Source organism: Staurois parvus, unplaced genomic scaffold, assembly GCF_062004578.1.
Source record: "Staurois parvus isolate SC_StPar_1 unplaced genomic scaffold, SC_StPar_1.0 ptg001624c, whole genome shotgun sequence".
Lineage (NCBI taxonomy): Eukaryota > Metazoa > Chordata > Amphibia > Anura > Ranidae > Staurois > Staurois parvus.
Window position 1 is genome coordinate 128,106 of NW_028319420.1, and position 12,742 is coordinate 140,847.

Sequence of the window (12,742 nt, forward strand, 5' to 3'; positions counted from 1 at the left end):
TGGTGTGTTTGGGGTCGTTGTCTTGTTGGAACACCCATTTCAAGGGCATTTCCTCTTCAGCATAAGGCAGCATGACCTCTTCAAGTATTCTGATGTATTCAAACTGATCCATGATCCCTGGTATGCGATAAATAGGCCCAACACCGTAGTATGAGAAACATCCCCATATCATGATGCTTGCACCACCATGCTTCACTCTCTTCACAGTGTACTGTGGCTTGAATTCAGTGTTTGGGGGTCGTCTGACAAACTGTCTCCGGCCACTAGACCCAAAAAGAACAATCTTACTTTCATTAGTCCACAAAATGTTGCGCCATTTCTCTTTAGGCCAGTCAATGTGCTCTTTGGCAAATTGTAGCCTCTTCAGCGCGTCTTTTTTTTCAACAGTGGGACTTTGCAGGGGCTTCTTGCAGATAGCTTGGCTTCACATAGGCGTCTTCTAATTGTAACAGTACTCACAGGTAACTTTAGACCTTCTTTGATCTTCCTGGAGCTGATTGTTGGCTGAGTCCTTGCCATTTTGACTATTCTATCCATTTGAATGGTAGTTTTTTGCTTTCTTCCACGACTTTCAGGTTTTGGTTGCCATTTTAAAGCATTTGCGATCATTTTAGCTGAGCAGCCTATCATTTTCTGCACTTCTTTATATGTTTTCCCCTCTCCAATCAACTTTTTAATCAAGGAAAATGTCTGGAACGACCCATTTTCCTCAGAATTTCAGAGAGAAATGCACTGTAACCAGCATGTACATTTGCTGCCTTCCTTCCTTAAATAAGGGCAATAACTGCCACCTGTTTTTCAAAGAATGAATGACCTCACTAATAGAACTCCACACTGCTATTATTTTGAAAATGCCCCTTTCAATTAGTGATTCAGTTACACAGAATCAGCAGCATGCATGTCATGACTGTTGGGTCTGTTGGATTTCTATTACTCTACTACACCTGCTAGTAAATTATTTGCCATGTAGAAATATCATTTCTACCAAAAACAGTGATTGATCAGGTTAGTGATGTCTGACTGCTATTATTTTGAACACAACTGTATGTGAACCGGCACTAACTCTACTATAGTGTGTGCATATGTGGCAACAAATGACACCATGAAGCTACACAATCAATGCACATCTGATCCAGGTAAAATACAAAAGATGCAAGTGGGAAGGTTTATAATGAAAAAGTCACATTCACTTAATTAGAAAAATTCTATTATTTCCTTTTGTTTATATTATCAGTGTATTCTAAAACATTTTACATACAGTGCCTTGAAAAAGTCTTCATTCCCCTTGAAATTTTCCACATTTGTGTCATTTTACAGCCAAAAACTTAAATGTATTTTATTGGGATTTTATGTGAAAAATACATTTCGTTTTTGGTCATGATGAAAATTATGTGGAAAATTTCAAGGGGTAAAAATACTTTTTCAAGGCACCGCAGATCAGTGGCTTGCCACCTAGTTAACCGCTGTTCCAGCTGAGCTTACAACCACGTTTGTAGTTACATGCACTCATACAACCACACTGGGGTTTAACCAACCTAATTGCACCTTTCATTGTAGGGTAAAATGAGAATTCTAAGTGGTGTATTTTAAAAAAAAAAAAAAAAAAAAAAGGAATAACCACTTCCCAGCCACCCTATAGCAGTTTTACTACTCCAGGGTGGCCACTCTGCACAAAATTCCATTTTTTTTTTTGCATTTGTGGTTAGGGGGCAAGAAAGTAAGGAATGCATTGAAGGTAAACCAAAATGAAAACATGCACCAGTTCAGCTTTCAGAAAGAACATTGCCTGGAGTTACATTCCAGTTTGGCAACACTTTCATAGAACACAAATTAGTATATGAGGTACAGGTAGCCAAAGGAAATCCTTAGAACTGGATATATTCCATTACAAGGAATAGTGCAATCATCATCATTGTGTTGAAAAGGAACATGAATAAAATAAACCATCGTCTGGCTAAGAGTTTTGACAACTGATTTTACATGACAATTTGGCCTACACCAGAAAAAGCAAAAGCTGATGTTTAACAGTAGCCAATGACTAGACGTTTGAGAACAGTGGGAGCACAGGCTAAACAGAAAAAAAAAAGGATTATGTATAAATAGGCTACTGTATATGGATACCTTAGGTATAAAAATATCTGTGCCTAGAACATCACAGCCCATAAAGCAAAAAAGTGCCTGCACTATTCAATATGGATCATACAATTCCATGTTTAAAAACAGTCAACAAATAGTGACCCTGGAAGATACTAGAACAATCACTGTAAACTACATTAAACAATACATTTTATAATATGTATCTAAATATGCAGTTATTGCGACTCTGCTAGAACAGTCCTCTTCTATTCTAAGTTACCTCCAAGAGAAATTTTCATTAACACTGTAGTCACCACAGATGGCATCACAGAGTAAAATACAGTCCTGGCAGAGTGTAGGCATACAGCTCCTAATGTGTACAAAAGCATTTTGCGCAGTTTTGCAGCCATTGTGTCTTTATTGATGACAGGAAGGCAATGTGGTGCCTCTTCCACTAGCGCCACCAGCTCTGAAGGCTCTTCTGACTTTACTTTCCATAGAACTTCTTGTTTAGAAGGAAGATGAGAAGGTTTACATTGACCTTTGCTCGGTCAATCATCTTCATAACCGCAACACCCTCATACTGCAGCTGGAGAAGGTCCTGAAAGTGCAAATGGGGAAAATCAGGAAGGTGAACACTTGGTATAAAAGCCTGCATTCAATCTGCAAAGTTGATTGGAGAACACATAATACATGTCTTGTTTTCATACAAATTTAGGATACACACGCAGACCTTTACATGGATGATCTGGACACGTACTGGCACATTCATTGAGCTATGTTACAGGGTATCATTGTCAGTAACAAAACTAGCAATAGTTGAGCCCACTGGTAGAATGGTGTGGAAATCTCTGCAAACTATATATATATAAAAAAAAAAACCCTTCAGTTCTACATTTCTGTTCTCTTCTCTTGTTAATATGATCTTTTTGCAAACTGCTAAAATCTATTTCTTGGAATTGATTGATGAACACAGAAATTCAGATGCTGTCAGGTTCTACTATTATCCGCAGGAAGATTAAACATTGGAAAACCAACAAATTGTAAACCAACCTCATGATAACCCTTCATCTACAAAAGCATGCCTCAGATGGTAGCAAGCAGTACCTGAACATTAACACAGAATGGTAGGACCTGTGTCCCTCAATTGGCTGCTAGATACTCTGCATTCCTACTTCTTTTCTTGCCCATTGAGAGACACACAATTTAGATGCTGCTGGGACACCCAAATGTGGTGTGCTACAGAGGAACAACCTCTAACAAGCCCAACAGGACTGGGGAAGAGATGCTTGAAGGACCAACATCTGACACTTGATTAGGCTAAGCCTCTTACCCGATAGAGTAACCTGCCAGACAACCAAGGAAGGACACAGAATCAGCCTGATGCTCAAGACCAGGGGTCTCCAAACTTTTTAAGCAAAGGGCCAGGTTGCTGTCCTTCCGCCTTTAGGGGTGCTGGACTGTGGCCAGTGGGAGTAGAAAATGCCCTGGCAACAGTGCCCTATCATTGGCTTTAACCACATGCCGCCCAGCCACTGTAGAAATACGTTGGCAGGGCGGCATGGCTGGGCAAAACCACGTTTAAAACGTGTTTGCAAAACAGGTAGGGGGCGCGCCACCGCCCTACCTGTCCCGCCGATCACGGCCACGGGTGTCAGTTACCGGCTGTGTCCCGCCGATTAGCGGCAATCACTGACAGAGAGCAGGGCTGCAGTAACTCTAGAATATTGTTTTTTTTTCTCAAAATTGTCAGCTTTTTTTTTTTTATAGCGCAAAAAATAAAAACCCGCACAGGCGATCAAATACCACCGAAAGAAAGCTCTATTTGTGTGAAAAAAAGGACATAAATTTCATTTATGTATCGATTGCATGACCGCACAATTGTCCGTTAAACTAGCGCAGCGCTGTATAGCAAAAAAATGGCGTAAATTGCAGTATCTATACCATAGTTTGTAGACGCTATAACTTTCACACAAAGCAATCAATATACACTCATTGGGATTTTTTTTTACCAAAAACATGTAGAAGAATACATTTTGGCTTAAATTTATAACTAACTTTGAGTTTACTATATATTTTTTATAGCTGAAAGTAAAAAATATAGTTTTTCTTCAAAATTGTTGGTCTTTTTTTGTTTATAGCGTGAAAGATAAAAAGCGCACAGGTGATCAAATACCACCGAAAGAAAGCTCTATTTGTGTGAAAAATAGGACGTAAATTTTGTTTGGGTGCAGCATTGCATGACCGCGCAATTATCAGTTGAATTAGTGCAGCGCCGAGTAGCAAAAAGAGGCCTGGTCATTAAGTGGGGTAAATCCTCTGGAGGACAAGTGGTTAATAGGAGGAATAGTGCCACATTGTTGATAACAAAAAGAACAGTGCCCCATTGATGGTGTCAGTAGGGGGAATGGTGCTCCATCATTGGTTTCAGTTGGTGGAATAGTGCCCCAAGGGCCAGATAAAGGCAAGCAAAGGGCCACAGTTTGGAGATCACTGCCAGAGAGTTGCACCAAACAGAAAGGAATGCTAAACATGGATCTAAAAGCTGATCAACCACTACCCACTAAAACAGATGGAACAACTATAGTAACAAAAGAAAATAAAAACACAACTGGATGTGATCAACAGAAAATGGGGACAAACCCTGGAAGGAAAAAGTCCCAAGAAGTAATTAGGACAAACCAGGTCCAGGTGAGAAAGACTAGCCAATCTTCATGGGAAGGACTAAGCTGTCTAGAATCAAAACGACACAAAGTCAAGCATTAAAGAGGAGGTCTGGCTAGACAACCAAACTGGCTATGTGACACTTACCAGGGAAAACTTGAGCAGCAAAAACAAACAGCCATCGGGTGTGAAAAAGAGTGAGACCAGAGAATCCAAGGGATAGATTCCACAAAGTCAATGTGACTCAAGGGTTTGACTGAAGAGAAGGCACCCCCCACAAGGGTAGGCAGGAAATGGAATCGAAAGCATAGCCCCATATACTGGTGAGAAGGGGACCACTGGCGCTCATACATGCTCCCTGGCATGCACAGGTGCTGTTGTTACATTTCAGAGGATCCTGTTGAGAAACTGCCTTGTCTATCCCTGACCTCAAGCGCTGGATCTATGAAAGCTCCCAAGGAAACAATGGTATGCCTCCTTGAATGTTGTATGGCTAGCAAAAATCAGGGAAATCAATGAAATGGAAGACTTGGTTGCAACAGAGAGCACAAGAGATACATGTTTGAAAAAAATGTCTGCTCTGATTATTCAGCCCTACTAAACTTGGATCTAAACCCTGTAATGTTAGCAGAACACAACTTGTCTTATGGGACCCGAAAGTAAGAGCACGGCATCTATCCTTTCCCACGCTATTGTATCCTTTCCCACGCTGTTCAGGTGAGTTTACCCCCACCCATTTTTAAAAATGTTAATGAGTGCAGAGAGCCACGTGTAACATGGCACATATGGTATCGGATTTCCTCTCTTCAGTCTGTACAGCTCTGCTGAGCAAGCTGGCTGGCGAGTTGATTTTTGAACCATTTTTCCTTTATTACGGATATGCGTTGCCCGGTTCACTTAGTCCTTGCTTCATAAGCCAGTTATAGACCAGGGCAGGTGCCATGTTTTATTTTTCTGCTGAGCCGGGGGATTAAATAAGCTCATAATTTTATTTGCTGTGTTTTACAAAGTCTACTATTTGTATTATGGACATTATAATTATGATGTTGTACACGGAAATCCCTGTATACTTTTCTTTTTACCATTGTTGTGTATGATCTCTGTACTCTGTTTTATTGTTAAATAAAGATATGGAGGAGAAAAAAAAAAAAAAAAGGAAAGCCCCCGATCCTTCAGATCTAGAGAAGTATCAGACATCATGGAGCAAGGGACAGATATCTTTGTAGTACAGCTAAAAGCAATACATTGAGGGCAGAACAAAACAAAGCATCTGAAGAACCTTTCTTAAGAAGCTGATGATCAGTCAAAGGAAGGGGACCTATCTGCAGGTGCACAGGTCTCACAAAGTCATCAGGATATACTCTGTTCTTTTCAGAGGATACCTGCTGCAGTGAAAGAACCAGACTATTTTCCTTCACGCAGAAAGGACTCCCTACTCCTTCTTGTTGAAGACGTGGCAGCAGATGATGCCCAAACTGTTTTGAAGGGCAAGACAGTAGCCCCAGGAATAGTGGCTCTCCAGTGAGCAAAACCATATAGGGGAAGGGGGTGCCACAGGAAAAAAGGATTAGCCTGTGAGTAGAAAGAGGCATTCTCTGAACCTGAATTCCTGAGACACAAACTACCCAAGGACCCCTGGGGTTCACAATCAACCCCCCCCCCCCAAAGTGCTTGCTGCATCTTCATACTGAAACTTTTTAAATAGAGTTTGTGGACTGCCTAAGTGGGCCTGGGGGCAGAAGTAGATGAAAGAAGCATAGGCTTCAGCCGATATTTCCCTACACCTGAGAAAGCATTGGAAGCCTTCGGCTCTCACTGCTGTCATGCAGGCACTTGGCAGGAGAGAGGGACCAGGAGCGTCGGCGGGGGACCTGAGAAGAGGATGGTTGGGGCTACTCTGTGCAAAGGCATTGCACAGAGCAGGTAAGTATAACAAGTTTTTTGATTTAAAAATAAAATAGAGAAACTTATCTTTAAAATCACTTTAAGAAAATAATATATATTTTCACACTACCCCTACACAAACACTTCAATGGTCATTCTTGTGAGGAGAAAAAAAAACACTTTCAAAGATTCACATCTTTGCTTTGCGGTAAAACACATTTTAAATTTGAAATGCACATTCCCAATGCATAAAAGACCTACATTTTAGGTGCTACAGTGCACAAATGTTATTAGGGTCCTGTGGTGTGCTGCAAATTAAAAAAAAAAAAACCGTTGCATGTGCATTACAAAGGTCTGCTATGGTGCTTTGGCAGCCCATATCAAATGAATGATCTTTCTTACCTCTACACACATACAGGCATGCAGTAATGAATAGTAAAGGCATGAAAAGTGTCCCTTCCCCTTTCTATAAATCATAATTTATCTTTATAAAAGTTATATAGTAGTATTGCGACTTAATTTAAAAAAGAAAAAAAAGCAATTAAGTCTGGTTTAATTTTTCAGTAAGCACATGAATCGTAACTTCAGAGTTATAATAACCTAGACATCTCTCTGCTATATTGGAAATGTGCAGTCTTTCATTTTTTGGCAGACCATGAGCAAATAGTACAGATAATGGGTTAACAAAACTCCAATGAGATTACCTGATAATGCAACATATATGTTTCCATTTGAACACCCATGAACTTGGCTTTCACTTCAAAATCACCAACTTCTTCCATAGGAGATATTTCAAAGATCACATTTTTAAATCTGCATAGACAACAGATGACAAGTGTGAGGGGTGTGTCAGACAGACAGTGTTGCAACACATATATACAGCATGAGATAAAAAAAAGAAATTCATCTTCAACACTGAAACCAGCAATGAAATTCTGCACCTTCTTTAGAAAATCGGAAATTTTGTGCATTTTGTAATCCAATGGTGCCACCAGTGATTTTGAAATTTGACCAACCAAGCCTTCAATTTCACCTCAAGTTGCTAAAGAAAAGAATTTTCGTGGCTGGGAATCTTCTTTTCTTTCCAGGCCACAGCTCATGCTTCTTTTTCGATTAAGTTTCTCGCATGATTCTTCCATCAATGATTAGAAACTAATGGTGCGAAATTCGAATGAAAATTCTTCGTTCCAATTTTCGAAAGAAAATTCTTACAGAATTCGACCTGTGTGTGGCTTGCATTACACAAAATCTGGAATTTCTGCTTCCCTGTCTTGTTATCTCAGGAGAGTAAACTTAATTTTTAATGTAAAAGGTGAAATGTATACTAACTTATGCTTATTAGGAAACATTTTGTTGATCTGGTGAAATACAAGAAGGAAGGTGAGCAAAAGACAGGCTTGAGAAGTGATGCAATCCCAGCACCCAGAGGGGAAGCAGCTGTGGGTTAAAGGGGAAGGGAATTGTTCAAGGGAAGGGAGGTACACAGGGCAATCCTCTCATAACACAAATGGCTGAAATCCAGTGGGTAGATACACAAGACAACACTAGCAGAATGGGCTAGGTGTGTAAACAAGAGAGAAACAGGATCCTAGTTAACAGAGTAATGAAGTGTAATTTTAGTGTGGAAGAAGGGGCTTCCGTCTAGACACTCTGCCATAAAGCCCAGATCAGTGGAAGGCTGCAGTAATGGGATCTCTGGAGAGCAATCAGAGTGACCATCAGGTTCTTGGTCACCTCTCTTACAGAAGTCCTTCTTCCCCGATTGCTCAGTTTGGCCGGGCAACCAGATCATTGAAGAGTCCTGGCTGTGCCAAACTTCTTTCAATTCAGAATTATGGAGGCCTCTGTGCTCTTGGCAACCTTCAGCGCAGCAGAAATGATTTATCGCCTTCCCCAGATCTGTGCCTTGCAATAGTCCTATCCCGGAGCTCTACAGACCGTTTCTTTGAATCATGGCTTTTTTTTCTGATACAGTATGCATTGTAAACTGTGAGGCCTTTTACCCCCGGTTCACATATATGCAGCCGTGCGGGCTTCGTTTTGCGCGGGCACAAGAGCCAATTCATTTGAATGGACTCCTGTGACATGCAGGGAAGTCCCTGCACTTCTTCTGAATACACAGCCCGCATGGGAGCCTCGGTTCGCATTACGGCTGCGTCTTCCAGTGCGGGCAGCGTGCCATTAGAACTAATGGCACCAGCCCCCGGGTCCGCATTCCTCAGTGCGGGTGGTACAGCTGCACGGATTTTCGTGCGGATCCGCAGCCGCACCACCCTCCTTATGCAGGCCATAGACGGGTCGAAAACCGGCCATTTTTAAAAAAACGAAAAATCGGTCGTTTAATAGGCCGCCGTTACCACCAATGGTAAAAAATAAAAAAATCGGCCGATTTTCGTCCCGTCTACGGCCGGCATTTAATTATTTCTGTTCCTTGCAGAGAGCACAGCTATTATATTTGACATGAAAACATATTGCGGTTGCAACAATGTATCCATTTCGGATACAGCTGTTTTTTATTCGGATACAAATAGATACATTGTTGCAACCGCAATACTTTTCATATAAAATATAATAGCGGACTGGAATTCTTCTTTTTCTTATTTTTTCTTCTTCTTGCAGGTCACGGCTCATGTGCAGATTTTTTATTGGTAAAACAATCGGCCGATTTGCCCATCATTGCCGGGAAAATCGGCTGATTTTTTCCTAACTTTACCGATAAAAAAAGTGCCAAAACCCCAAAAAATGGCCGACCAATTAACCCACTAACGGTGTGAAAATCGGCTGATTTTTTTTCTTTTTTCGGCTGAAAAATCGGCCGATTTTCGACCCGTCTATGGCCTGCATTATAGAGAGGTGTGTGCCTTTCCAAATCACATCTAATCAATTCATCTTACCACAGGTGGACTCCAATCAAGGTGTAGAAACATCTCAGCAATGATCAAGAGAAATGGGAGGCACCTGAGCTAAATTTCAAGTGTTGCTGCAAAGGGTCTGAATACTTATGCCAATGTGATATTTCAGTTTTTTATTTTTAATAAATTCACAGACATTTCTAAAATCCTGTTTTCATTTTGTTATTATGGGGTACTGAGTGTAGATTAATGAAAAAAATTATTTAAACTGTAGTATCAGGTTGCAACATGACAAAATTGAGAAAAGTAAATGAGAGTCTGAATACTTTCTAATCACACCACTGCAATTTAAAATCGTGCGATTTGTGTGTAATTTCAGGTCTGATTTCTGAAGACTTTATTGCTACTTGTAAAGATTTTCAGCAATTTCTTGCAATTTGCAGTGTGATTTCCATTATATTCTATGTATGTGAAATTGCAACAAAACTGAAGAAAAGGTAATGCAAGAACTACTTTAGAAATCGCGCTGTAGCAAATCGCACATGTTAAGACACTGAAATTCACATTCATTAGATGCGATTTCAATTCACAAATTGCACCTGAAATCGCACCGGTTTGACCGGGCATAAGGAAATGGAACTACTCAGTAATTGCCCAATAGTACAAAATCAAACTGCTAACAGTCTTATGTATGATACTTATTTTCACTTATACCTCCCGCATGCTTTTTAGTCAGTGTATTTTGGAATGTCGGGCAGGGTAAGGTACAGTCAACAGCATAGCAGCAGGGAGATGATAGATGAACAAGGGACTTCAAAAAAGACTGACAAATACAGAGGCTGGCCTAATAAAGACAGCTACAGTTTTCTTACAACTGCTTTTTATTGGAAGAGGCAATGCTAAAAAAAACCCTTTTGGCTAATAAAGTATTTTTGCATTAACTGCATAAAAGTTACATTATAGTGATTGATGAAAAACATACTCAAGACAGACTGGTCCTTTACTTTTCCCCTTGAGCCCTCACACTTATGCGGTGTGGTATATCACATGTGATTCACACAGAAACCGCACTGCATTCCTGGGCAAGCTGCAGGACCCTTTTTTTTTGTTCGCACTAGAATTGGATTTCATGGGTATTCACACCTATGCAATCTGATTCTGCACATCTCACCATGTTTTGCAAACCGATTTCGGGGTGCTGTTACCATACACACCCACAGCGTTTTGTATGAACGGGGTGCGAATATGATGAGGTGTAGAATTTGCACACAAACCAGTGCAAATCCCGCACTGCATCAGTGTGAACCCGGGCTCAAAGTACTTCGTTAGTGCACCAACTGGGTTGGAGAGAGTGTTTGTTTTGTTTTTTTCTCAATGGAACGTGCCTCAGTGGCTCTTGAAAACACAGATATTCCACTTCAAAATCTTTGTCCTGCCACATGTCTATCCCATGGATGGACTGCCCTCTGCAATTTAACTTATTCTAGTTTCCATAAAAAAAAACATCAAGTAGATTGCTTGTCAGCATGAAGTTCGGGTACGTGTGCACATCTTCCATTTGCAGTCTAATATCTTTGAATGAAGGGCACGGTTTTATGTATAAAGTCACTCAGGCTGGTATACACTTACTGGTTTGCTTGTAGATCCTCAATCTCCAGTAGCACACCTTTCTCATGGAGCCGGGCTGCCGTATATTTCAGAGATATCTTCTTGCTCTTTTTCACCCCTCCTGGTTTCTTGGAAACTCTGAATTTAAGAAATAAAAAAATAAACTGAATGTTTCCCAATTCTGTGTTTTTTTTTATAGAAAAGGAGAAAGTATCTAATATTTAAAAAGCAAAAAAAAAAAAGCAGTCAGCAGCAACCAAATTTCAAATCATCTAAGTTCTGAAAGTGACCAATTCTAAAATCTGATTGCTTGATATTGGTAACGAAACATCACTTTTTAAATATAATTAAAAAAAATAAGTCTATTTGTGTTGAAAACACAAGTCAAACCAAGCCCGCCCAAATCACAGAAAGAATATCTTTGGTACTCACTTGCCCTTGCTTGCCAGGTTGTCCAGGCAAGTCTTGATGTAACTCTTGTAATAGTCTACTTGTTCTTCATAAAACAGAGCCTTGGAGTTCAGAGCAGAATGAGTCTGCTGCAGCTTCACCAGTTCAGCCTTTCTCCTTTGTCGGTATCGCCTTTGATTACAAATCTCCTGAAGTAGAAAGCACAGCAAGCTTTTAATTAAAATTCAGGACAGATTTATTTATTGCATACATGTTCAGTAAAGTTTTCTGCCTTTTTCGTTTTAAACATAAAATTTCTGGTTTATCTTCTGCACTAAGTGCCTTACATGATCATATACTATTCCTCACATTGTAAATATCCCTGGTGCCCAATGCACAGCCTGGTGGTTCCTATGTGAGGCCAGCCATGTTTTGGGCTGGGTCCATCACCAGTTGGAGACTAGAGGGTTTAAGCAGTATCAACCGTAGTGTTGCCCACTAGCCTTGCCGCCTGCCCACCAACATTCCTAGTGCCAACTGTACCTGCTGGTCCCACCCTTTCCCAACCATTATTCCCACCCCTAGCTTGCAATTGTCAGCGCATTGCCCACTGAATCAGTGATAGGGCAGGGCTGTATACAGGTGGGAAGAAGGCAGTTTGAAAACTCAGTTGGAACCTGTGACAATCTTCCGCTTTGTGACGACTGACCATGCCTAACCAATGTGAGGGGGTCACCTAACCACTGAACACCAAATTGGCAGTCACTATGACGTGCCTCCATACATTGGTGGGCATTGAAGTGCCCTCTTAACCATTTCAATACCGAGCAATTTTACACCTTCCTGCCCAGGCCATTTTCAGCGCTCTCTCACACTTTGAATGACAATTGCGCGGTCATACAACATTTTACCCAAACTAAAATGTTATCATTTTCTTCACACAACTAGAGCTTTCTTTTGGTGGTATTTAATCACCGCTGGGGTTTTTATTTTTTGCTAAATTAACAAAAAAAGACCACAAATTTTGAAAAAAAACCCACGTTTTTCTTTGTTTCTGTTATAAAAGTTTACAAATAAATAATTGTTCTTCATAAATTTAGGCCGAGATGTATTCTGCTACATGTCTTTGGTGAAAATAACCCAAATTAAGATGTATTATTTAGTTTGTAGGAAAGTTATAGCGTTCACAAACTACGGTATAGATCTGAAAATTGATCAGTCCTGAAGTACTGACAGCCAATCTAATTTCTTGAGGTCCAAGAATGTCA

At 40.4% G+C, this 12,742-nt stretch overlaps 2 long non-coding RNA genes across 5 annotated transcripts in view; one reads left to right on the forward strand and one right to left on the reverse strand.

The window, feature by feature from the left end:
* LOC149435011 (uncharacterized) overlaps positions 1-9,682 on the forward strand; it is a 135,474-nt gene extending 125,792 nt beyond the window's left edge. For all 4 annotated transcript variants that reach the window (XR_016308576.1, XR_016308577.1, XR_016308578.1 and 1 more), the window contains one exon: positions 9,524-9,682. This is a non-coding gene — a long non-coding RNA (uncharacterized LOC149435011). The remainder of the gene's footprint in view (positions 1-9,523) is intronic.
* LOC149435013 (uncharacterized) lies at positions 2,192-7,422 on the reverse strand. The gene is made up of 2 exons (XR_016308580.1): positions 7,329-7,422; positions 2,192-2,677 (listed from the first exon to the last, which is right to left on the reverse strand). It is a non-coding gene; the product is annotated as an uncharacterized LOC149435013 (long non-coding RNA).
* Positions 9,683-12,742: the final 3,060 nt, after the last annotated feature.